Below are 24,280 nucleotides of genomic sequence, written 5' to 3' on the forward strand. Positions count from 1 at the left end.
AAGCACCAGCTTGTTGTTGGCAGTGATATCATAATGACAATTCCTACAACATAGCCACATCCCTACCGCTGGGCTAGGTTAGGACTTGAGGTACTAGTTGATAAAAAATTAAGTCAATCTCTTGGGCAATTAAACATTCTTTTATATATTAGTATCCCATCTAGTGGGAATGAAATATCAATGAAAATTGAGAGAAATACAATTAAAAGGATCTTCAGGACCTTTTTCACTAGATGCTGATAAATTGTTAAAAGCCTCTTACATAGAAAAAAATAAAACCAGAGGAAAGTTATTTCTGCTTGATCCTCATAAAACAAGCAAACATAGACTTTATGAAATATTAAAATACAAAAGTAGCCCCCACTTATTAAATGGATAGTAGAATAATTTATAAATGTAGAGCACAAAGTAAAATTAAAAGTGTTTATGGGCATAATTATAAATAAGAAATTAGCCCCTTCAACATCACAAGCATACTCCATGACCTGAAAAATTTCCCACCTCCGAGAACTTGACAAGTTAAGTCAAAGCACACCTGACCTTATGATGTCCTAAAAAACTATCAAATGAAGATAGTCTCAAGATTCCCAAAAGTGTAGGCTCTACAAAGACCCATCCATATCAGTCTCTGCTTATTCAAGGAACCACCCAGGGAAACTCCTTGATGTGACCTGCTGAGCTGAGAACTGGGAGTAAATAGGACCATCTTCCCTATTTTCACTTCTGAAGATGCACATCTCCTGCTGCTTTAGATCCTGCATTTATTCATCAGTGGAAACTCTAATCCCCTCCTGTCCTGCTGGCTTTCTCATTTTCAGCCAACATACGGGCTCATCAGCACTGGTGCTTCCCCAAGAGCAGGCTTTAAGGGCACAGAATCACACAAAACTGGAGGGTTTTCTTGGGATGAAGAACTGGAGGAAAACCCTTTGCACAGTTTGGCTTTGGGGACAAGATTTCAAAGTCTTCACCCTGCCGGGATGGACACAAAGCCAGAGACTGTCTGGTGAGTGAGCAAGTCACTTTCCTCCCTGGCTCACTCTTCTCCAGGGCACTTCGGGATTATTGATGACACATCTCCAGAATCCTGAATGTTAAACTAGAGAATCTGGGTTTTCTAAAGGACACTTACAATTCTAGTAACCCTGCTGTGTTCTCTGACAGGTCTCTGATTCTGCCATGTGAAGAGTCTTCCTGACAGAAATAATCTCTCCTCCTTTACAATCTCTCCTCCTTTACAATCTCTCCTCCTTTACAATCTCTCCATGGGATCCCTGGGTGGCTCAGCGGTTTAGTGCCGCCTTCGGCCCAGGGCATGATCCTGGAGACCCACGCAAGGAGCCTGCTTCTCTCTCTGTCTCTCTCTCTCTCTCTCTGTCTCTCTCTCTTTCATGAATAAATAAATAAAATCTTTAACAACACCAAAAAGAAACCCTGGTACAGGGGGCACCTGGGTGGCTCAGTGTTTGAGCATCAGCCATGGGCTCAGGTGGTGATCCTGGGGCCCTGGGATGGAGTCCCACATCAGGCTCCCTTCAGGGAGCCTGCTTCTCCCTCTGCTTACATCTCTGTTTCTCTCTGTGTGTCTCTCATGAATAATTTTTTTTAATCTTAAAAAAAAAAAAGCCCACTACTACTTTCTTTCCCCCCCGCCCCCCCACTACTACTTTCAAAGATGAAAGAAAGTTTGGAAGAAAAACAAAGTCATTAGAGAACTATGTATGGGCTGGAGACTACTTCCCAAGGTCAGGTTTCTAGGTGGTGATCTATCCCAACCACCTCACCAGCTAACTGGAAGCCATCCAGTCTCCCCATGTGGTCCTTGAAGGACAGTCATAGAAGAAGAGGTGAGCAAGAAGGTTCACAAGTGTTCATCAAGTATGGATAAGCTTCAGAGTATAATAAAATCGGCATGGTTCATTTTTTATTCAAAAATATGTATTGAGTTGTCTACTACGTGCCAGACACTATACCAAGAGCCAAGGTTACCAAGGCAGGTGATACAACCTTTCTACCATTCTGGAGTTCACACTGTAGTAGGGCTTACAGCTTCACAGAGCGATTGGATGAGATACACGCAGGAGCAAGAGAAGGACTTGGTTGTAGTGATCACAGGAGTATTCCAGGACGAAAGCGCACATCGGAAATAGGACCTTGAGATTTCAGGAATGAGCTGGGAGACGGGAACCAGGAAAACATTTCCAAGGAACTGAGCTGAGAATGAATATGGAAAAGTTTATTTATTTACATCTCAAGGTCCCAAGTCAGTAACAGAAGTGGAATTACAACTCAGAGAAGTCCCAGCTGGCCTCTTATGTGGCTCTGCTCGGCAGCTGCTTCATTTGGCACCACACAGCTGGGTGAATGAGTCGCAAATGGAACAGTGGCAGCCAAAATCTTTTTTGAGATAAACGACACTGTGATTTTCCTTGACACCCACTGAAATTCCTCACTAATTTCCCAAAATATCTTATGTTTTCTTTAAAACAACCAGTGGGGCTCAGACATTTCAGTTGAAAACACATCAGAGAAACAGAGTAATCCCAGCTGTCTGAACACTCTGAGCCCAAACCAGCCAGACCGAGAAGAATCACTTACAGAAGGCCATCCTGGGGCACCGGGCAGCTGAGGTCCTGGCCCAGGGAAATAGGAATGGCATTTTTCTCTCTTCTTTCACCACCAGCCCTGTTCTCCAGTTGGTTGGCCAACCAGCTGGTGTCAGGGCAGAGGAACCAAAGAGCAAAGACGGCAACTGGAAGCAGGGCAGATAGAGGATAGCTACCATGCCATACAGCGAGTCATCATGAGCACACATCAGAGTCTGACTCAGTTGTCACTAAAGCTTTCTGTGAGAAGTTTGAGGGTAATGAGGAGGAAATAACACAAGCCAAGAGCTTTCCTTCACTGAATTTATCTTTTTTCTCCAAAGAATTCAAAGGGAGTGGGGGAAAGGGTAGATGTCTTCTAAAATCAAAGGCAAAGTAGCTCCTGAAACTTCCAATTAGAAAGAACATCAGTTCTGGCACTCTCTCCAACTAATATTCCGGTGTTCCTATGGATTAGATGTTTGATACTAAGAACCCAGAGTGGCAGAGACCATCAGAGAGAACGGCACTGGGCTTGGGTGTGTAGGAGCCAGTGTGGCTTGATTTGATCTGACCCGGGAGTCTTGTTGCCTCTTCAAGTATTCCTATTCTTTCTTCAACCCAGATGGACAAAAACAAACAAAAAAACACTCCAATTAGGGCTCTAGCTCTATGGGCCTCTGTCTTTAGATGCTGAGACCCGTTTGCTTAAGGGCACAGAAATGAGTGGCATTGCCCACTCATCTCTGACACAGCTCCATTCAGCTCCTCATCTACCTGCCCAAAGTCCTAACATAGCCTAACATCACTCAGCTAACACCTCCTTCCCTCAGCAGAATGTCCTGTGCCACACTTGAAATTCCAAGCCCTGTGTCTCCCTTGGTGACTACAGCTCAAGTAGGGATCCATGACTAAGGCCACTGACCCAACCATGGTAAAGCAGAAGAGATGTGGCAAACAATCAACATCTGTGGTGGGCTTACCAGCATGTACCAGGTATAGGGATAAGCTCTTCACACGTGTTCTCTCATTTGAACCTCACAACATCCTTGCAAGGTAACTACAATTACCCTATTTGCAGAAAAGGACATCAAAACTTGGGGTTGTACTTTGCCCAGCTACCAATAAGTTGCAAAGGAAGATTTAAAAATCAGAGCAATTAGCCCTGCAAAACCAGCACTCCTTTCACATATAGACGACGTGGGTAGTGATACCACCTAGCCACCCATGGGTGACATCAGAATGTTGGCCACACAATGACAAGCAGGGTCTAGCCAGGTGGGAACTATCCCTCCTATAGAGGGCCCACCTCTCTCTACACCTACGTCAATGAGTAGAGGACCTGCTTCCCCAGGTTTGGACTTGGGTTAATGGCAAATCCTTTACTAATCCCATGGTTCACTAGATGAACAACCCAGAATGCTCCTTAAGAGTCAGGAAACTTCAGACAGAAATCCTGCTTACATAGACTAGCACATCTCTGCCAACCTCCTAATATTGACAAGTCCTGTACTGGGGACTGAGAATGTGAACATAAATAAGATACAGCCACTGTCCTAAAGAATCTTCAAGTCCAACGCAGAAAACAAACAAATTATCAGATAATTATAATAAAAATGATAAGTGCCATGACCCAGAAAGTTCAGGGAACCCAGGGAACACTTCCCTTAAGTTGGGGTGGGGAAGAGAGAACAAAGGTCTGGTTTTTCCAGGAAGAAGGAGCAGCTAGTGCAAAAACTGGGACTAGAAAGACTATACTACATCTTTGAACCAGCAAATATTTTTGTGCAGCTGAAGTACTGAGTGCCAGTGGTCAAAGTGAAATTGGAGAAGAAAACAGATCAGGAGATCATTAGGGCCATGACATAAGACTTTCCTATTCCCCTAAAGGCCAGGGGACGCTACTAAAGGAGTTTCAGCAGAGGTGTGCCCTGTTCCCCTCTGCTCTGGAAAAAAATCGGTATGATGGCTGCTTGGAGAATGGCTGAAAGCAGGTGGAGTCTGGAAACTGGGAGACCTCTTGGAACAGTCTGGCAATAGCTTTCAGTAGGTGAGGAATGCTCAGACTGAAGCAGGGGTGGTGAAGGCTGAAGCAAAAGGGGCGCATGCAGGAATAAAGGAGGCAGAATAACCCGGCCCTGCAGGCTGCTCTGCTCCTGCAAGCCCTCGAGCCTAATTGCACCGCTTGGTCCCCGGGGAATGCCCTCCGGAGGCCGCTGGCACAGCCCTGTCACCAAGGCTCCTTCAGGGAGAGTCTTCTTCCTGGCCCTGGCAGAGACCATTCTTGCCTCCGCGCTCCTAGAGCACTTTGTGTCTAACTCTTTCATAGCACTTCACTCTCCTTTGTGATTGTTCTATGTCTGCCTCCCCACCACCCACCAAAAAAACCTGAGTTTTTTGAAGACAGGAGCCACGTCTTGTTCACCTCCTCTTCTCCCCAGTCGAATCTGACCTGCCATAGATAATTAGCCTGAGTTTGCTGGAGAAACAGCCCAACCTGTGAGCTGGCAGGCCTGTTACACATCTCTCTGAGGAAGTGACTAACACCCAACCACCTCGATAACAGACAGAACTTCTCATGGGCAGACAGTGGCTGATCAGGGGCAGCCAGGGAGCACCCACACACCGCACAGCCACCTCCACGAAGCCATGCTGTGGACCTGTCCCCTCTTCTACCTCACCCTCTTCTGTGCAGGTAAGGATGAGTCGCTGGGCCTTTTATCCTTAGGGAAATGTGCTGCAGGGATGATTTGGGGTGGGGGTGGGGTTCCAGGGAGGGTTCTGAGGGGAGGGCATTGCCAAGCTCGGCCCTGACATCCATCCCCTTGGGGTAGAGGTTGTTCCCCACAGCCTCTCTCCCTGGGCTTGCCCTTTCAGGGGTCTCACTGGATATCATTTTGGAACCAGAAACCAAAACCCTGACTGTTCTAGTTGGAGAGCCTGCCACCTTCCGCTGCAACGTAACAGGAGGGGACTTGAAGAACTATCAGGTGAGCTGGTATAGGAAGAATGAAGATAACTCCCTGACTTTAATATACAGACAGAGCAACAATACCAATGACAATTTAAGGAGTAATTTCAAAGGAAATACCGATGCTTCAAAGAGTCAATGTATACTCGACATTGAAAAAGCAACAACAGCAAACGCCGGTACCTATTACTGCGCAGCAGATATCCACAGTACTCCAGGCCTGCTTCTGGTCGCCTCAGAACCTCTGGGTCTAGCTGAGCTGGCAGAGCCAATGAGAGACCATCTGTGGTTAAAATGTGTGCCATACCCGCGCTGAGACCACCTGATCACCTCACAGCAACATCTGATAAGAGAGGTAAGAGCTAAGTTGGAGCAAGGGCCTTATCTCTGTGGTTGGAGACGGTGCCTATTTATCGATCAAAGAGGGCAGGAAAGTTCATTAGAGTTTATGCGAAGAAACCAAGAGAGCCCTGCACCTGCCTCTCAGGGACTTTAGAGAAAAGGTTGAATAGAACAACCTTCAATGCTGACAAGGTTTTCTTATTGTGGAGGCAGGCTCAGATGAACAGAATTTCTATCGTGAGTGCTGTAGCTCATTCCAGGGTCTTTATTGTGAAAGCATTCGTGTGCATAAACTAGATAAAGCAAGGATGGTTTTCTATTACCACCCTAATCAAAATTTCCAAAGCTATTAGAGATAGCTTTAACTCTTACACTGTGAAGAAGGATGAATAGAGTCATTTTCTGAAATGCTCCCTAACTATTTCAGGTATAGGATGCTTTATATCATCCCTTAGCTACAGAGGAGTCCGGGGGAGCCATGGGGATGGGCAGAGAGGGGTAACACTGTCTGTTTCATGTCGGTTGCTGAGAAAGATCTTGGAGACTAATGCTTATGGCAATGCGGGATTTCTTCTTTTTTTTTTTAAGATTTTATTTATTTATTCATGAGAGACACACACACACAGAGAGAGAGAGAGAGAGAGAGGCAGAGACACAGGCAGAGGGAGAAGCAGGCTCCATGCAGGGAGTCCGACGTGGGACTCAATCCCGGGTCTCCAGGATCACGCCCTGGGCCGAAGGTGGCACCAAACCACTGAGCCACCTGGGCTGCCTGGCAATGTGGGATTTCTGAATTGGTCATGAATCATTTGAATAAAAAAAAAAAAAAAAAAGATTCCAAGTCCCAAGTTGAAATGGGTGAGCCCAAAGTCTCTGAGCCTACAGGGAGCCAAGGCCAGGAGGAGCCCACTGAGCAGGCTGACAGGGAGGAGGCCTTACAAACATTTAATAATCATCAAGGGAGTGTTTTCACCCTGTTAGCTCTAGTAACCACCTCTTTGTTTTTCTGCTCAAGTGTCTGGTCTGGAATCCTCTCTCCACATTAAGTTACAACTCAGGCATTAGGATGCAAAGTAGACATTGATTCGTGAAAACAACTGCTCTCCTGATACCTTCGATATTCAATATTCCTTCCAATGCACTATCATCTACATCACACACTTGTTTATAGGGCAATTATTGTATTTGTGATATTGGGATAGGTCATGGGAACAGAAATGGCTATAAGTCAAGTTCTAGCCTAAGTTCTATTCTCGTCAATTTGCCTACAATTTATTTTAAAGATAATGGTAGAATTACAATTAAGCTTACAAAAAAATACAAGAAAGCACATCTAACAATGAGTGCTACCGATTTTATATGCAGTGCTCTTGGAGCTCATAAAAAGATAATCACTGTGAGAAAAGTGTCTTAAAACAGCTAAGGCTTGAAACAGGTGGGACTTGGGTATGTGGGAAGGAAAATGAGGAATATTTCAAAGTGGACACTAGTTATTTGTTCTGTAACAAAATGCCATAAAATTAAGAGGTGCAAATATTCATTATCTCCTAGTTTCTATAAGTCAAGAATGCAGGTGTGGCTTCACTAGGTCCTTTGGATCGGGGTCTCCCATCAGGTATAGTGGAGAGTCATCTCAAACACTGGCTAAAAAAGATCCACTTCCAAGCTCACTCAAGTGAATGTTGGTGATCCTCACATGAGCATCTCCATAGGGGTCCTCAGAACATAGCAGCTTGCTTCCCTAGAGCAAGGACTTAGAAACAAGGCATCCAAGATGGAAGGCACAGTCTTTTTGTAACCTAATATTGGAAGTGACATTTCATTGCTGCTGCCATTTTCTATTCAATAGAAGTGAGTCTGTAAATATCACTCACACTCAAGGGGAGGGAGAGATTACACAAGAGTGTGAATACCAGGGAGGAGAGATCACTGGGGGCCATCTTAGAAGCTGCCTACCATGATTTTATTAATTTGAGTCTTCTCTCTCTTCTTTTTAATAAGGCTGGCTAATGGTTTATCTATCTTATTAATTCTTTCAAAGAACCAACTCCTGGTTCTGTTGATGTGTTCCACAGTTCTTCTGGTCTCGATTTCGTTGAGTTCTGCTCGAATCTTTATTAACTCCCTTCTTCTCTTGGGTGTAGGATCTATTTGCTGTTTTTTCTCTAGCTCCTTTATGTGTAAGGTTAGCTTTTGTATTTGAGTTCTTTCCAGTTTTTGAATGGATGCTTGTATTGCGATGTATTTCCCCTTCAGACTGCTTTTGCTGCATCCCAAAGATTTTGAACGGTTGTATCTTCATTCTCATTAGTTTCCATGAATCTTTTTATTCTTCCTTAATTTCCTGGTTGACCCTTTCATCTTTTAGCAGGATGGTCCTTAACCTCCACGTGTTTGAGGTCCTTCCAAACTTCTTGTTGTGATTTAGTTCTAATTTCAAGGCATTATGGTCTGAGAATATGCAGGGGACGATCCCAATCTTTTGGTATCGGTTCAGACCCGATTTGTGACCCAATATGTGGTCTATTCTGGAGAAAGTTCCATGTGCGCTTGAGAAGAATGTGTATTCAGTTGAGTTTGGATGTAAAGTTCTGTAGATATCTGTGAAATCCATCTGGTCCAGTGTATCATTTAAAGCTCTCGTTTCTTTGGAGATGTTGTGCTTAGAAGACCTATCGAGTATAGAAAGAGCTAGATTGAAGTCACCAAGTATAAGTGTATTATTATCTAAGTATTTCTTCACTTTGGTTGATAATTGATTTATATATTTGGCAGCTCCCACATTCGGGGCATATATATTGAGGATTGTTAAGTCCTCTTGTTGGATAGATCCTTTAAGTATGAGATAGTGTCCCTCTTCATCTCTCACTACAGTCTTTGGGGTAAATTTTAGTTTATCTGATATAAGGATGGCTACTCCTGCTTTCTTTTGAGGACCATTCGAATGGTAAATGGTTCTCCAACCTTTTATTTTCAGGCTCTAGGTGTCCTTCTGTCTAAAATGAGTCTCTTGTAGACAGCAAATAGATGACGGGCACTGGGGGTTATTCTGTATGTTAGTAAATTGAACACCAATAAAAAATAAAAAAATAAAAAAAAAAGAAGCTGCCTACCACAGGAGATTAACACAGTAGAGGAGGAAAGGAAAGGGCTCAAAAAATCTGGTTGAGACCAACTTGTTTAGAGATCCCTGACCTATAAGGCTAAAGTAAAGAGATTTGATTGGATTTTATAAGTCAGTATTTCTCAAATGTCGTGGTACATAGGAAGCACCTGGAGAGATTGTTTCTAATTATACTTTGGAGTCCCAGCTACAAAGATTCTTTTTTTTTTTTTTTTTTTTTTATGATAGTCAGAGAGAGAGAGAGGCAGAGACACAGGCAGAGGGAGAAGCAGGCTCCTCCGGGAGCCCGACGTGGGACTCGATCCCGGATCTCCAGGATCGCGCCTTGGGCCAAAGGCAGGCGCCAAACCGCTGCGCCACCCAGGGATCCCAGCTACAAAGATTCTTATTCAGGCTATCTGAGGGTAAGCCTGGGAACACGCATTTATAATAAGTGCCCAGGTGATTCTTTTGTTTTGTTTTGTTTTCGTTTAAATAATAAATTTATTTTTTATTGGTGTTCAATTTGCCAACATACAGAATAACACCCAGTGCTCATCCCATCAAGTGCCCCCCTCAGTGCCCGTCACCCATTCACTCCCACCCCCCACCCTCCTCCCCTTCCACCACCCCTAGTTCGTTTCCCAGAGTTAGGAGTCTTCCGTGTTCTGTCTCCCTTTCTGATATTTCCCACTTATTTTTTCTCCTTTCCCCTTTATTCCCTTTCTGCCCAGGTGATTCTGATGCAAGTGGGTTCAAGGACATACTTTGAGAAATTCTGCTGTAAGCAGCAAAACTCTTAGTTTAATACAAGGAAGATGTAGCCAGCTTCTCCTGCCCTTGCTACAGAGAAATGGACATTAGATGTGGTCAAGGTATCTCTTGAACAATGGCTCTCAATTCCAATTGCATATTTTAAACACCTGCGGAAATTCTTTAAAAATACCAATGTCTGGAACACATCCCCAGAGATGCTGATTGAACTGGTGTGGGCATGGAGCTCTGGTTTCCCACGTAATCCAACCTCTCTCCCCTACTCTTTCCTCTTCCCTTTTCCAGTCTAAGATCTTGCTGTTTCAAGTGTGGTCTCTAGATAGCATCAGCATCACTTGGAATTTTGTCAGAATGCAGAATCTCATGCACCACCCTTGATCTAGTGAATCAGAATCCGCATTTTAATAAGAATTCCTTGGTGAGTTATATGCATATTAAAGTTTGAGAGGCACAAGTCTAGGGAAGCCATCACTATTGAAAAATTTCATTGAAGTGGAGAAGTATAAATCTGTTTTTCCCAAATGCCACCCAAAAAAATCCATATTTGTAAAAAGCTCCTAAAGGGATGCTGCTGTGCAGCCAGGTGTGGGACTCAGGACAAGCAGTCAGTCATCTCCAAATCAGGTTACCGATGATTTGTGTTACCAATATAATAAATTTTCTCATTGAGTCATTGAGGTGCTATCGTGTCCTTGTATGCTCCTTGGAAGAAGGCATTACATAAATTCCAGGTATGATCATTTCTCATTCACCCACAAGCAGATTAGGAAATGAATTAATATTTATAGAGTCAATGTACTTTTTACCACACCATGTGACCATCATATATTATCCACTGTAACCCAGAACCTTGTGCCACATACCTTCAACTCAAGATCAAGCCAGAAAAAAAAAGAGTATGAATCATTAGGGTCTAATAAAGTCTGATTGGGACGAAAAGGGATAAGAGTGAGAGCATGTATCTCTAATTGTCCATTCCCCCTTCAGGACAGATGAGAACATGAAGTTCTGATTCACATTGGGGTGGGGAATCTCAGAACCTGAGATGGGCATGGGGTGACCATGAAAAGCAGCCTGGACCCAAGGAAGAGGGACATCTTGGGAGAAAACAAGCAGACTGCCCAACAATGACCTGAGAAAGTCTGAGCACAAAACAATGAAATAGGGAAACTGGACATAAATTAAAATTAGAGACCTAAAGAAATGCCCTGAGCTTACCAGCAGGCAATTGAGAAAATCTTTCATTTATTACCTGGAGCTCTAGGCTGAGGTGGAGATAGGGCCACCAAGGGCCCTAGCATAACATAAACACGGACCAAGTGTTTCTGCAGAAATTCCAAAGCCAAATGAACAACAGAAAGTTCAGCTGATATTTTTGTGTTGTTCCTATTCTTCCCCACTGTACTTGGTAAAGCCAACTGAGAGTTGACTTAAGTCATATTATTGTTATCCCCATTATCCTGCTTTCTTATCCATCATAAAAAAATTCAGAGCAGTGAAGAGAAATCCCGGAGAGTATCTGCCCAGGCTGGAAAAGGTCTTTGAGTTCAACTGACAGGGCATGGTAATAAGCCTGGCACTTCCACCAGGCTCCCAAGTAAAAGAGTCCTTACGCATGTCCTGTCGCTAGATATGGAAGATATGATTCCTCAAAGGCAGCAAGAAAGTGGTAGCCGGCATCTAGAAATAGGGCCACCCACTGGCTGCACTTATGAACAGACCATCCAGCACCATAGAACCATGGTATGGAGCGACTGGCAAGAGAAAAAAAAAGGGAATCAGGGGACATGTCCTCCTCGGAATCATGGGAGGCCACAGCCAAGGAAGGGAATGTGATTCCTACCATACATTGTATTTTCTGAAGAGGTCACAACCTTGAAGAAGTTACTCTTTACAGCACCCTGAAAGTGCCCAGGGAATGTACTAGGCTTCAAGTAAGGAAATGGACTCAAGGAAATCCAAGTTGTGACCTTCATTCTGAATGATGAAGGCTTTAAACAGAAAATTAGAGCCATTGAATTTGAAAAGCCAGAAGGGATCTTAAAGGCCAAGCAGGAATTCCCCTCCATTCAATTTATTTGTTCATTAAATAATAATTGAATAAATGATCATCCAAACTCAAAGTATTTTCAGTGACAGTTCTTATTTTAAAAAATCACCTCTTACATTGAGGTCTGCTTCCCTATAACTTTTTTTTAAGTATAATTAGCATACAATGTTATGTTAGTTTCTGGCATACAACATATTGATTTGACACTTTCATACATTACTTAGTGCTCACTAATGTAAGTGTGCTCCCCATCATAGAAGTGGGGGATGAGCTGACAATAGGAGAAATAGATAAAGGACATTAATACAAACTTCCAATTATAAAATAAATAAATCACGGAGATGCTTCCTTTATAACCTTCTATGTTGGCATTTGTTGTGCATTCTGAAACAGCACAGCCTAAGCCCTACCTTAATATTTTCAAATATTGAAAGATGGGTATCATATCCAACTTTCCAACACCTCATTTCTCTATACCCAATACTCTCAACTATTCCTCATGACTGTCTCCTAAGTTTTAAGGTCCTCAATAGGAGACTCCAAGCGCAGTACATTTTTCTGTTCCACAGAGTTCTCAATGCTGTGACTCTCATGTGATGTGGAGTCAATAAATATGAGTGAATGCATGAATACATATAACTGTGTCCAATAACTGTTCAATGGTCCACTTAGATGTCTCAAAGTCCCATCCATCCTCTACCACCAACACTTTAATCCAAACTTCCATTTTCTCCTTTGAAATATTCCATTAGTCTTTTGAATGAGCTAACTGGTCTCTGGGACCTTCCAATATGTCATCCCCACAGCAGCCAGAGTGATTTTTTTCAACATACAAATATGATTATGTTACACCCCAACTTAAAAACCCTTCAGTGATTTCCCATTGCTCACAGGCAGAAAGCCAAACAAAATCCCCAAAGTGGCCTCCACAACCCTGCACACTCTGACCGCTTCACACCTACTCCTGAAATACACAGGTGCCCTCCCACCCCAGGACCTTTGCATATTATATTACCCCTACCTCGTAGAATACTTCTTTTTCGCCTGTTTAACTCCTACTCACCTTTTGGTTTTTTTTGTTTGTTTGTTTAAAGATTTATTTATTTATTTATTTATTTATTTATTTATTTATTTATGAGAGACACACAGAGAGAGGCAGAGACATAGGTAGAGGGAGAAGCAGGCTCCCCACAGGGAGCCTGATGTAAGACTCGATCCCAGGGTCGATCACACCTTGAGCCAAAGGCAGATGTTCAACCGCTGAGCCATCCTGGCATCCCCCTACTCACCTTTTGAATCAAAGTATACACATCAATTCCTCAGAGATGTCTTGAGATCTCCCAGCAAGTTCAGATGTTTGTTTGGGGTTTTTAAAATATGTCTCTGAGGAGAGGGTGGGGAATAAAAAAAAGGAAGAAAAATTGGGACACCTGCGTGGCTCAGTCAGTTAAGCTTCTGCCTTCAGCTCAGGTCAAGTTCTCGGGGTCCTGGGACTGAGCCCCGCATCAGGCTCCCTGCTCAGCAGGGAGTTGGCTTCTTCCTCTCCCTCTGCCCCTCCCCTGATTGTGCTCGCGTGCTCTCTCTCTCTCTCTCAAATAAATAAAATCTTTAAAAAAGAAAGAAAAATAAAATAAAGTATACTTTCATATATCAGTTTGTAATATTATTTCATAATTTGATTAATGTGTATTTTTCTAGTTTGTAAACTCTAAGAGATCCTGGACTATATCTGCTGTTGCTTATCATTGAACCTGACAAATTGCATGAATATTTTTTTTAAGATTTTATTTATCTATTTGAGAGAGAGAGAAAGAGAGTGAGAGAGAGCATGAGTGGAGGAAGAGGCAGATGGAGAGAGAGAGGCAGACTTCCACGATGAGTCGGGAGCCTGACATGGGGCTCCATCCCAGGACCCTGGGATCGTGACCTGAGCTGAAAGCAGTTGCTTTATCAACTAAGCCACTAAGGTGCCGTTCATATTTGTATGAATAAATGAATGACTCTGGGATCTTAGGATTTCCCAGAATTTGGTGTAAGGTCCCAAGCCTTTACCATATTGTCACTTTTCAGTGGTCTTGAAGACCCCAGAGTCACCCTGAACTAGAGGCAAGCATTCTCAGAGACCAAGGATTTCCACCCATTCTCTATTGGTCCGACATCCTAAGGAGCCCATTTGGGGACACACAGGACAACTGAGAGGTCAAAGGGTCCTGCACATTTCTGAGCCAGTTACCACATAAGGATTTGGAACAGGTAAGCAAAACCCACCCAGAAAAGCTGGCCAGCTATGAGGAAATCAGAGGAGCTGTTATGATTATTATTTTCTCCTTTTGAGTCCTGGCTGGGCTTCTGATGAGCCCTTTTGGTGCTTTGGATTTTGTGTGGATATTTTCAGTAGCCATATTATTAAAATATGCAAGTCTATAATTATGGGGATGCATTCCTCATCCCTCAAATATGTACTGAGCATGTACAATATTCCTGGTGCTGTGCCACATGCTGAGTTACAAATACCACCAAAGCTCAATTCCTGTCCTCAAGGTGCTCTTTCCAGTGGAAGAAACAGACATGCAAATAAAGACTTATCAACAGAGGAAGGAGCAAACACCTACCAGAATGTAGAGAAGAAGTGATGGCCTGAAGCGGGGGAAGCCTCCTCAGAGGAGATAACAGGAAGGAGATCAACACGGAGAAAACACTTGCTTCCCTGAGGTAATGTACACTTGGAAATTTTTTAAGATGACCCAGGAAGGAAGATGAGCATTCTTGACAGTTACGCACACATCACACACATACAGCCCTTCATCAATGATGCTTTCAATATATGTAAGTAAATAAACAAACTGATGGAAAAACACTGAACCTGGACTAGGTACAGCCAGCCTTTTCATGAGGAATCTAAGGTCACAGGGGCTCCTTAACCACAGATGTAGTGAATTCCCGCCTAGGAAAACCTAAAGATTTCCAAAAACGCTATTGTACACACACAAAACAGATCAGCTAAAGGGTGGTGGTATGGGTTGAGAAGATAAGAATGAAGCAAAAGGGGAAGGGAGAGGGAAAGAGGAACATTGTTTCCTTGGAAACACTCCCTTTAACTTTTTGTTCTTTTCCAAGAACCCTCCCAAACCCGGGATTTCCCAGAACTTGCTGCTGGGCAACTGGCTGCCTCCTCATCCCACTGATGACAACTGTGAGGAAATCTGGAGAGTCTATTAAGAAAGCAATGTGCTCTACAGGAAGGCAAATAATACCAGCAGGACTGGCCATGAATGTCCACTTCTGTGTGTTCTTTGATTTCATTTGGTTTGAAATGCTGAGATTTCTTCTCCAATATGCAAGCCCATCACAGCCTGCACTAAATCTACAAATCTTATCTAGGTTGATTGAGTTGTTTCAATTTGTGGAGTTGTTTTTAGGCAAAACAAGAGTACAACTTTTCTCCTGTAAAATATAAAAACTTTAGCTATAAATGGGCCTCTTTTCTGCTTCTCCAGAGTTGTTTTTCTTCTGGAAGCTCTGGAAAGAAACAGCCGTCACGTTCATAACAACCTTACGTATTTTCCTCTTTGTATTAGTCAACTCTGCTGTGGTAACAAACAGTACCAATATCTCAGTAGCTTAAACAATTTACTTTTTGCACCTGCTTTTACCATAGGTCCGTGGCTGTGAGGTGTTAGCTAAGCTCTGCAACCTGTGTCTCCCCATTCCAGAATCCAGGCTGAAAGATAATTCACTATTTGGAACATAGTGTTCTCATGGCAAGAGGAAAAAGAACATGAGAGCTGCTGGCAGAAACTCAGATGCTCCTTCAAGCTTCTGCTCAGTCATGGCACACATCATGTCCACTCACATTCATTACCCAAAACCCTCCATGGCCAAGCTCAATATCAAGTGGGATTCATGCCCTTCCTACAGAAGCTACTGCAAGACACGTCACACCAGACAGGAAGTGATAATCCTCTCACATAGTAGGGGGAATAGATTGCTTCAGAACAATAACAACCGGGGATCCCTGGGTGGCGCAGCGGTTTGGCGCCTGCCTTTGGCCCAGGGCGCGATCCTGGAGACCCGGGATCGAATCCCACGTCAGGCTCCCGGTGCATGGAGCCTGCTTCTCCCTCTGCCTGTGTCTCTGCCTCTCTCTCTCTCTCTGTGACTATCATAAATAAATAAAATTTAAAAAAAAAAAAAAGAACAATAACAACCTACCATTCCTTTTGACTCCACCCAAATAATTTGCATCCAATATAGAGAGCTTCTCTGCCTGTCATCTAAAAATATATATATATGAATTTTTTTCCTCTTAGAATTGTTATAAAGCCCTGGGCCAATATTTGCCAAATTCTTCTCCAGAATATTACTGTCCCTTGAGATGTTAACAGTTGTTAAGCAATTAAAAAGAGTTCCATGGTCAGATAAATTGGGAAAATGCTCCATGTCAATAGCCCTTTCTTACTTTTCACAATTCTTTATTATCAGATTAAATGTTCTGACAACACTTGCTATAAAGATGCCTATTTAACCCAAGACTGGGATCACAGAATTGTTTCCGTAAAAGCATAATCATTATCTTATGAGATCCTAGTCACTAACACTGCCCTCAAGGATTATGGGAGAACCACCTAGATGGATTCTTGTTTCTTCATTTATGCATCCAAATTGAAGGACATCTAAATGATGTTGAGAGGTGGCATGCATGAGGCCAAGACATCTGTGCAGGCCTCCAAAAGAAGGCTTGCAGGTTTTTTTGCTAAGATCAAACTCTGTTAGAAATTTGAAAATGCTAATTCAGATACTACTCTTTGCCTACTGAATTAAGTATAAACACTGCAGCCTGGCTTGTATGTCTTCCTTCCTTTATGCCACAAATATACTTTGAGTTCTATCCTGTGCCAAGTATCATGCCAGACACTGAGTACCCAGTGTGAACAAAATAAATCTGGACCCTACTGTCATGGATGTAAGAAGAGACAAACATAGAACAAACACAAGAATAGCTAGCCAATGATCACACAACCTCTCACAGGGTATGACACAGGTGGCCACTCATTCCTTCTTCCAATGCTTTCTGCACTTAGCTTCTGAGATGCCACACTTTCCTGATTTTCCTCTGCATCACTGACTTCTTCCCAGTCTCCTTTGCTGGCTTTTTCTTCCTCTGGCTAGCTTCTAAACATAGAGCACCCAGGGTCTCTTGCCTTCTGAATCTCTCCCCCAACCCACCACCCACCATGGTGATATTCTCTCATTCACACTAACAGCATTAAATTCCATGTATGCACTCCCAAATTTATATCTCCGATGCAGAACTCCCCTCGGAGGTTATAATCTCCCCCAGTTGAACTCCCTTAGCACTTACCTCTCTTGAGTCATTTCATGTGTTCTCTCTTCTTCCAAGATTGTTTGGATACTTTATGCTCCTCCTAATTTATAAACTACTCAGGGACAGGAATCTTTGGTCTGTTTCATGTTCAGTTTCCACAATGTATCAGGTAGTAAGTGTTTAATATCTGATTACTGAATTTAATGTTTGAACTGAATTTCTGCTTTAGGGATCACTGAGACACAGATGTAATGAAAGGGAATATTTTATTTCAAGCAATAATGCCTCACCCTTCTCTATTTCCAAATGAACAACTTCAGATGAGAGAACACAGCTACATACATTGGCATGAGGTGAATACTTAAATTCAAAAATGTTAAAGTGAGCCAATATCATCCCTTGTGGTCGGCAGAAACTGCCTTGAAGGTTTTATAAATTGCTTGCATTCCTGCACCCCATCTGGCAATGCTCCTATCTTACAGTCACAGATGACTAACTCTTCACAATACAACCCCCCTCCCCTTGAATCTACTCCCTACTCTAAAATGAAAAGTAGAAGAGAACAGCAAGGGCTTGCCCCAAACTCTCCCACCCAAACAGAGCAGAGATTCAGCCCTATAATCCTGACTCCTCAATTTAGCAGTCAGGCCCAAAGAGGGGGTCAAAGAGGCAGACTCCCCAGGGCGCCTGGTGGCTCAGTCAGTTAAGGGTCTGGCTCAGTTTCCACTCAGGTCTCTATCTCAGGGTCGTTACATCGAGCCCCACATCAGGGTCCTCTCCGTGTGGAGCCTGCTTAAGATTCTCTCTCCCTCTCCCTGCCCCTTCCCTTTCAAAAAAAAAAAGAGGAAGATTCCCTGCATTGCAGAAAGGTGTCTCACCAGCAGCTCTAGTGATAGCATGTAGTATCTGCACCTCTGATGCTTCATCTGAATTTGATCCTGTTTTTTCCAAGCCTCTCCCAAGGCCTCTTCCACTAGTCGAAAGCAGCTCGGTTTTACATGCTTTCAAACAGAGGACCAATGGAAACTGAGCACTGTGTGGAGAAAAGCTAAGAATCCTTTTGCACTCAGATGATTTGCACAAGCGAGTCAGGGGTCCCCGATGGCCACACAGGAAAGCCCTAATTATAATGTAGACATGGCTCCCATGGCACAGCTCCTTCATGTGGGTGCAGAGAGGCTGCTATTTCTCATCTTGGCTGCCCTAAAGAAAAGTTTGTCTGTGGCTTTCACATGCTTGAAACTTAGGAGTTAGTCTATCAAAATAAGAGGAAAATTGTCTGGATTACTTCTTTTCTACAAAAATTAACATTTTTCAACAACCATAGCATTTTTTCAATTATTATTATTATTATTATTATTATTATTATTATTATTATTATTTTGCCATAGCATTTTAAACTGTCTTCTTTTTCTGAGAGTATCCCTTCCCCATCACACTTCCCTGGATAAACAACACATATTTACTAACAAAGGGTGGAGTGGCTTTAGGATTTCTGAGGGGAGTTGGAGGAGCTCTTCAGCTGGGTCCCCAACCGCAGTGGGAGTCAGGCAAGCACAGCAGATTGTGAGTAGAGGCAGCAGTTCCCTCTCTAACATGCTGCAGCAGTGACCCTCAACTCAGCCTCTGGGTCACCAATCTGGAACCTGAGCTGGTACTTTTTTAAATAAAGTATTCTGACAGCGAGAGATCATTATCAGTTGAGTCTGGCAAAAATCTTCTTTCCCTGGGCTCTTCGAGTCTGTCTTCTTGGCGTGTGCCATTCCCTATGCATCTTTTGTTATCCTACATCCCTGATTTCTCACCATTGTCTGGATGCTGTTGTCAGTTTAGATTGACACTGTGCACTTTGTCAGCTACCATGATTCCACTCGTAATGGTACAGCCATTTGATAGATGCAGGTCGTTCAACACGCAGAGCAGCCCCACTGTGTCCTCCTTCGGTAACTTCCCGAGTTCACACGGTTGCTGTTCAGTCATGCCCATGTGCAAACTCTCAGACTGCTTGGCAATTAAAGCCCTGTCAACTGGATAGCTTGTTTTTCTACTCAATAATCTTTTCTTTCACTCATACCAAGCATTCATCACGCAGCTCCGTGTTCACTGCGCTTTATCTTGTCACCACCATGTGTGTAATAGGACCTGCATTCTGAATTGGCTCTAACCCGACAGTGCCACAGTGATCATGAAACAACCACTCTTTTTTTTTTATTTCATTTAAATTCAATTAATTAACATATAATGTTTTAGTGGTTTCAGTGGTAGAGGTCAATGATTCATCAGTCTTATATAATACCCAGTGCTCAATATCACTCGGTTACCCCATCCTCCCCACCTCCCTCTCCTCCAGCAACCCTCAGTTTATTTTCTATGATTAAGAGCCTCTTATGGTTTGTCTCCTTCTTTGATTTTTTCTTGTTTTATTTTTTCCTCTCTTCCCCTATGATCCTCTTTTGTTTCTTAAATTCCACATAGGAGTGAGATCATATAATAATTGTCTTTCTCTGACTGACTTATTTCACTTAGCATAATATCCTCTAGCTCCATCCACATCATCAAAAATGGCAAGATTTCAATTTATGATGGCTGAGTAATATTCCATTGCATATATACATACACCACATCTTCTTTATCCATTCATCTGTCAACGGACATCTGGGTTCTTTCCTTAAAAACAACCATTCTTAACTGTGATAAACCAGGTGAGTATGATCAACAATACTGTATTTATCTCCATCTTTGCCCCTCTATCCATCCCTACTTTCCACCAAAGACTCAGCACAAACCCTGTATAACCAACCAGAAAGTCAGAGAAGCTCAGGGCGTGGCGATGGGACAGCGGCCAGTGCAGAATGGGTGAGGATCCTAGGACATGATGAGGGCACTGGGTTATGGCAACCCAAGCTGCTGTACCAATATCCACCCACTCAAATACTAACTTTCCCACTTAATTGGTTTGGGAAATCTCTTTGACCCCCAAAGCCACCTCATGGCCACTTCTTGGCTACATAGCTGCCTTCCCCAGAGCACCCAAGAATAGGGCCATGTTTCTCTTCCATTGTCCTCTCAGTTAGCTCTATATCTTTAGAGCTGATGCCATGTTTCATCCATTCTTTCAGGCTCATTTTTTTTTGTCACAACCTGTGATAAAACTAAGCAAAGTAGTAAGTGTGTTTCTCAAAACCCAAGAACTCGGAGGCGCCTATGGAACTGTCTGGGCTGGAAGTCCAACCGGAAGAAGCACGCAGGTTGCCAGTTGATACTGAGGGCTGTAGAAGCCAGTGGCACAGAGGGCCAAACTATACAGGCAGATGGGCCCAACACACCTCTCTCCCAAGGAAAAGAAATTGAGGTCTTTCCATCTTTGGATTTGGAAGGGTATTTGCCCTTCTCTGGCAGCATAGATTCAATCTAGAGGATGGGGTCATCTCTCTCCCACTGGAAGTAGGATAGGGAGGGTCTCACTTACTTCCTCTCCCTTTCCTTGAAGGGTAAGGATCTTTATTTACTTTCCTGAGGGAGATGAAGCAGGGAATTTCCCTAAGGTTCTGGGAGAGCCCAGTTATGTCACCACCCTCTGCTCTAGGGGGTCGGCCGACATACAATCTATAACATAGTTAAATTCCACATGTATAGTTCCAGAACGACAGAATATGAGCCCCTTATAAGCACTGAAGTATCTGCATTTGATTTTTTATAAGCTTCTATCACCAAAGGAAGAAAAAAAAAACATTTATCTTCTCCTTATCTCTGATCTGTCCCCCAGCCCTACTCCCAACGAAGAATGTTGAGCAAGATATTTTTCTCCATTTCAGAGGAGAAAAGTGGGGAATGTTTTTTCTTATGTGCAGAGAAATACTAAAAAGAAGGAGGGGCTTCAATTCAGCCCCTTTCAAACTAATAATCTATCTGTACCCAACCCGTTTTTCCAGCTTTTTCCTCTCTTTGAGATATTGTTGAATGGAAGGACAAAATTACCATTGTTTCTTTTTTTTTTTTTTTAATAAAGAGACTTCTACCAACAAAAGTATAAGATTAGTCTCCTATTAGCATGAAAGCCCCTATTCTGGCCTCTCCATGTTCTACCTGAGGACCACCAGCCCGGCCCCCCACCCAGTTCTTCCAGCAAGCAGGGGAATTCAGAGAGGATTTCCAGAAGCATCAACAACTTTACATTCTACACACAGAGCTCTTTGTGTGGTAAATCTTCACTGTGAAATCAGCAATTCCAGGAAAGCAGAAGATAATTCACACCCTCCAAAACAGGTGGCCCCTTCAGAACATTGGACGTATTTTCATCCTTAAAGGCAGGTCTCCTTTGGTGACCTATGGTCTTCTGTGAGCCGAGGAATTTCAGAACAAAAATGAGAAAGGAAGGGAGGGCGGGAAGAAAAAGAGAACACAAATTTGGACTACAGCAAGAACCCTTTATTCTCTAGGTCTGGTGTGCTCCAGACTGCGTTCCATCTCTCTTTCTCACATAATATATACAGTGATGTGTTGTCCAATGTAAGGAATCACAGCAAGTGGGCTCCCCTGGCTGAATTCTGCCTCTCAGATGAGAGTTTGGGTGGAGTAGAATTTGGATCTTGAAGATCAAGGCAGGCTTAAGAGAAGGAAAAAGAATCATAGACCTAACCCATTTCAATCAACATGGGACCTGGAAGGACAAAGAACATAGTCCCTAGTCACTAAACACCCAGTAAATGCCCAGCATTGCTGTAGGCACTCAGGGGAACAGGATGATGGCTGATGCTGACCTCTTCATGGCCTCTAATTCCTAAGGGGTCAATGGCAAGAAATTTCCAGGGAAAAGACCTATTGAGGGTCTCTGCTGGTCCTGGAGAAAGGGCAAGGAGAAGACTGGTAGACCCTCTTGGTCACAGGTTTTTGCCTTGTCCCCTGAAGACAACACTGTAATACACCTTGACTGCACTACAAGGTTTATTCTTTGACTAAATGATTCTCTTACACAATGGTTTTCAACTGTGGATGCACATCAGAACTGCTGAGGGAGCTTTCCAAAATCCTGATGCCCAGATCCAAAATCAAACTCTCTGGGGGTGGCACCTAGGCTTCAGTACATGCCCTCAGTGATCCCAATGTGCAGCCAAGATTGAGAACCACTGCATGGAAGCAATGTTCTACTCTAGCTTTTCTCTGTCTCTACCTTCCTCTTACCCAAGCTGTTATATCCTCCTTTATTTTTAGTTTGTTCTACTTTGTCCTTTCAGTAGATAATTCTATAATATTCCATTAAATTGTTTTTCATGCTTTAACTCTGATTTCTTTAATTTCCCTTGCCCACTCCACTTGCTTCATCTTCCCATTATGTCTGTTTTGTGTTATCTTTAGTCCAGCATCAACATTTACAGGGCACTTGATATGGGCAGAGTACAGCAGTAGACACTTAACTGCTACTAAAAATTAGACTCAACATAATACTCTTTTCTATTAAATTCTGTGCTACAAGTTATAAGCTCTCATCCTATGGAAGATGGGCACAGTGGCAAAGTCTATGTCCCTTCCTGGGAAGCAGCACCCTTGGTATATAAATAAAAGATCCAAAATAAATATATTTCCACAAAAAATAAAAGGAATATCCACAAATAGGGGAGAAAGAAGCATTCAGAACTGTCCAAAGCTAAATATTTCCACTGCCAAAAGCTTGGCCTCACTCTAGCAGGGAGATGCTATCATTTGCAACAGAAAGAGAAAATCCCTAGATGGTCTGTACACCTGTAAAGCTGTTCTCTGGGGGCAGAATGTCTGTTGATTCAGGTTCATTTCTTCCTTGTCCCCAGGCAAGCTCAAGAGCACACAAAAGTGTTGCTGAGCCACTCAAGGCCAGATGATGAAGAAAAGGCCATGAGATGGTCTGGAAGCTGAGGACTTTAGTCCTCAGGGGAAACCACACAGTGGATCTGCCTCCTTCTCCTGCTGCCCAGCTGCAAGAGTGGCCTTGGAGACTTGGAATAGTAGGCTTGCAGCTTCCTGAACCAGGTGAGCTCCAGAGAGCCTTAATAAACATCATCACTCCCACAAAACCCAGTCCAGCCCTAAGCACACCATAGAGGCCGATGGATGTTTGCCCAATAATTGGGTGAATAAATAAATGGCTCCCTGATTAAGTTACTCCTGGTAGATTTTGTGGAAAGATTGAAATGGGAAGGTGGCTCTGTAATCCAACACTGGTACCTTGGTCTCTTGATATGCTGATATGGTTCCTCAATTTCTCCTATCTTCCTTTTCCCTTGATTTTGTGTTTTAGGAATCAAGCCAGATGCCTTGTTGAAATAACAAGAGATGTTTGTTCTTTTAGAGGAAGCAAAATTTTGCAGTATGAAATCACAGGGGGTAAAAATGAATAATTATACTGTCTACTGGTATGAGGAACCAAGATGGCATCCTGAACTTTGTATACCAACAAGAATTCTGTGATCCTGATCTCCAGAGCAACTTTTTTATAGATGTCAGTTCTCCCTGGAGATTCTTGAAGCCCCAGTAAGAGAAGAGGGGACTGATTATTTTGCTACCCTACCCATAGTACTGCCCCTCTGCCTCCTGATGGGTGACAAGCCAAAGCTTGCCCCCACTGTAGGTCTATCTGTAGATCAATCACAAGGTGTATTCATGTCCATTATTTCAGGGCCACGTGAGGCAGTATTATCCCCATTTATTATCCAGAAAACCAAGGACTGGAGAGGTCAAATGACTTGCAAGTCAGTTGTGGAGTTAGATGCAAACTCAGATCTTCCAAGCCTAAATCCAGCAGTCTCTCCAAGACAGTATAGCTACCGCTTGAGAACCCAAGCAAGCAGTGAAAAGAGGACCCCCAAGTTCCAGGACCCTGTCCAACCCGGTCTTGTAGATCATATTCTGTCTGCATCTTGTCTGAGCAGAGATAGGGTTGCCGAGCTGCCTGTTTTCCACAGTCTGTGCAAATTCAAAGAAACAGATTATAAGTTCAAGGAACCCACTTAAAGAACAGGAAAAGCAGCTCTCTGCTTGAGCTTATATAAGAGGATGTGAAGGCTGACACTTGGATTCAAAGGCTTGCAAAGGTCCCTACAACCCTCAAATCTTTCATTCTGCCTTCTGTTTTCAATGAGACCAATGGACACATCTT

The 24,280-nt window shown here is 43.2% G+C and overlaps 2 long non-coding RNA genes across 2 annotated transcripts in view; one reads left to right on the plus strand and one right to left on the minus strand.

The window, feature by feature from the left end:
• The window catches only part of LOC140639640 (uncharacterized), a 72,796-nt gene that overhangs the window by 27,117 nt on the left and 21,399 nt on the right, over nucleotides 1-24,280 (minus strand). The window lies entirely within an intron of this gene.
• LOC140639641 (uncharacterized) lies at nucleotides 5,099-15,759 on the plus strand. Its single transcript, XR_012036290.1, has 5 exons — nucleotides 5,099-5,280; nucleotides 5,463-5,911; nucleotides 13,896-14,078; nucleotides 14,367-14,537; nucleotides 14,943-15,759. It is a non-coding gene; the product is annotated as an uncharacterized lncRNA (long non-coding RNA).

This window comes from Canis lupus, chromosome 9 (genome assembly GCF_048164855.1).
Source record: "Canis lupus baileyi chromosome 9, mCanLup2.hap1, whole genome shotgun sequence".
NCBI classification, from domain to species: domain Eukaryota; kingdom Metazoa; phylum Chordata; class Mammalia; order Carnivora; family Canidae; genus Canis; species Canis lupus.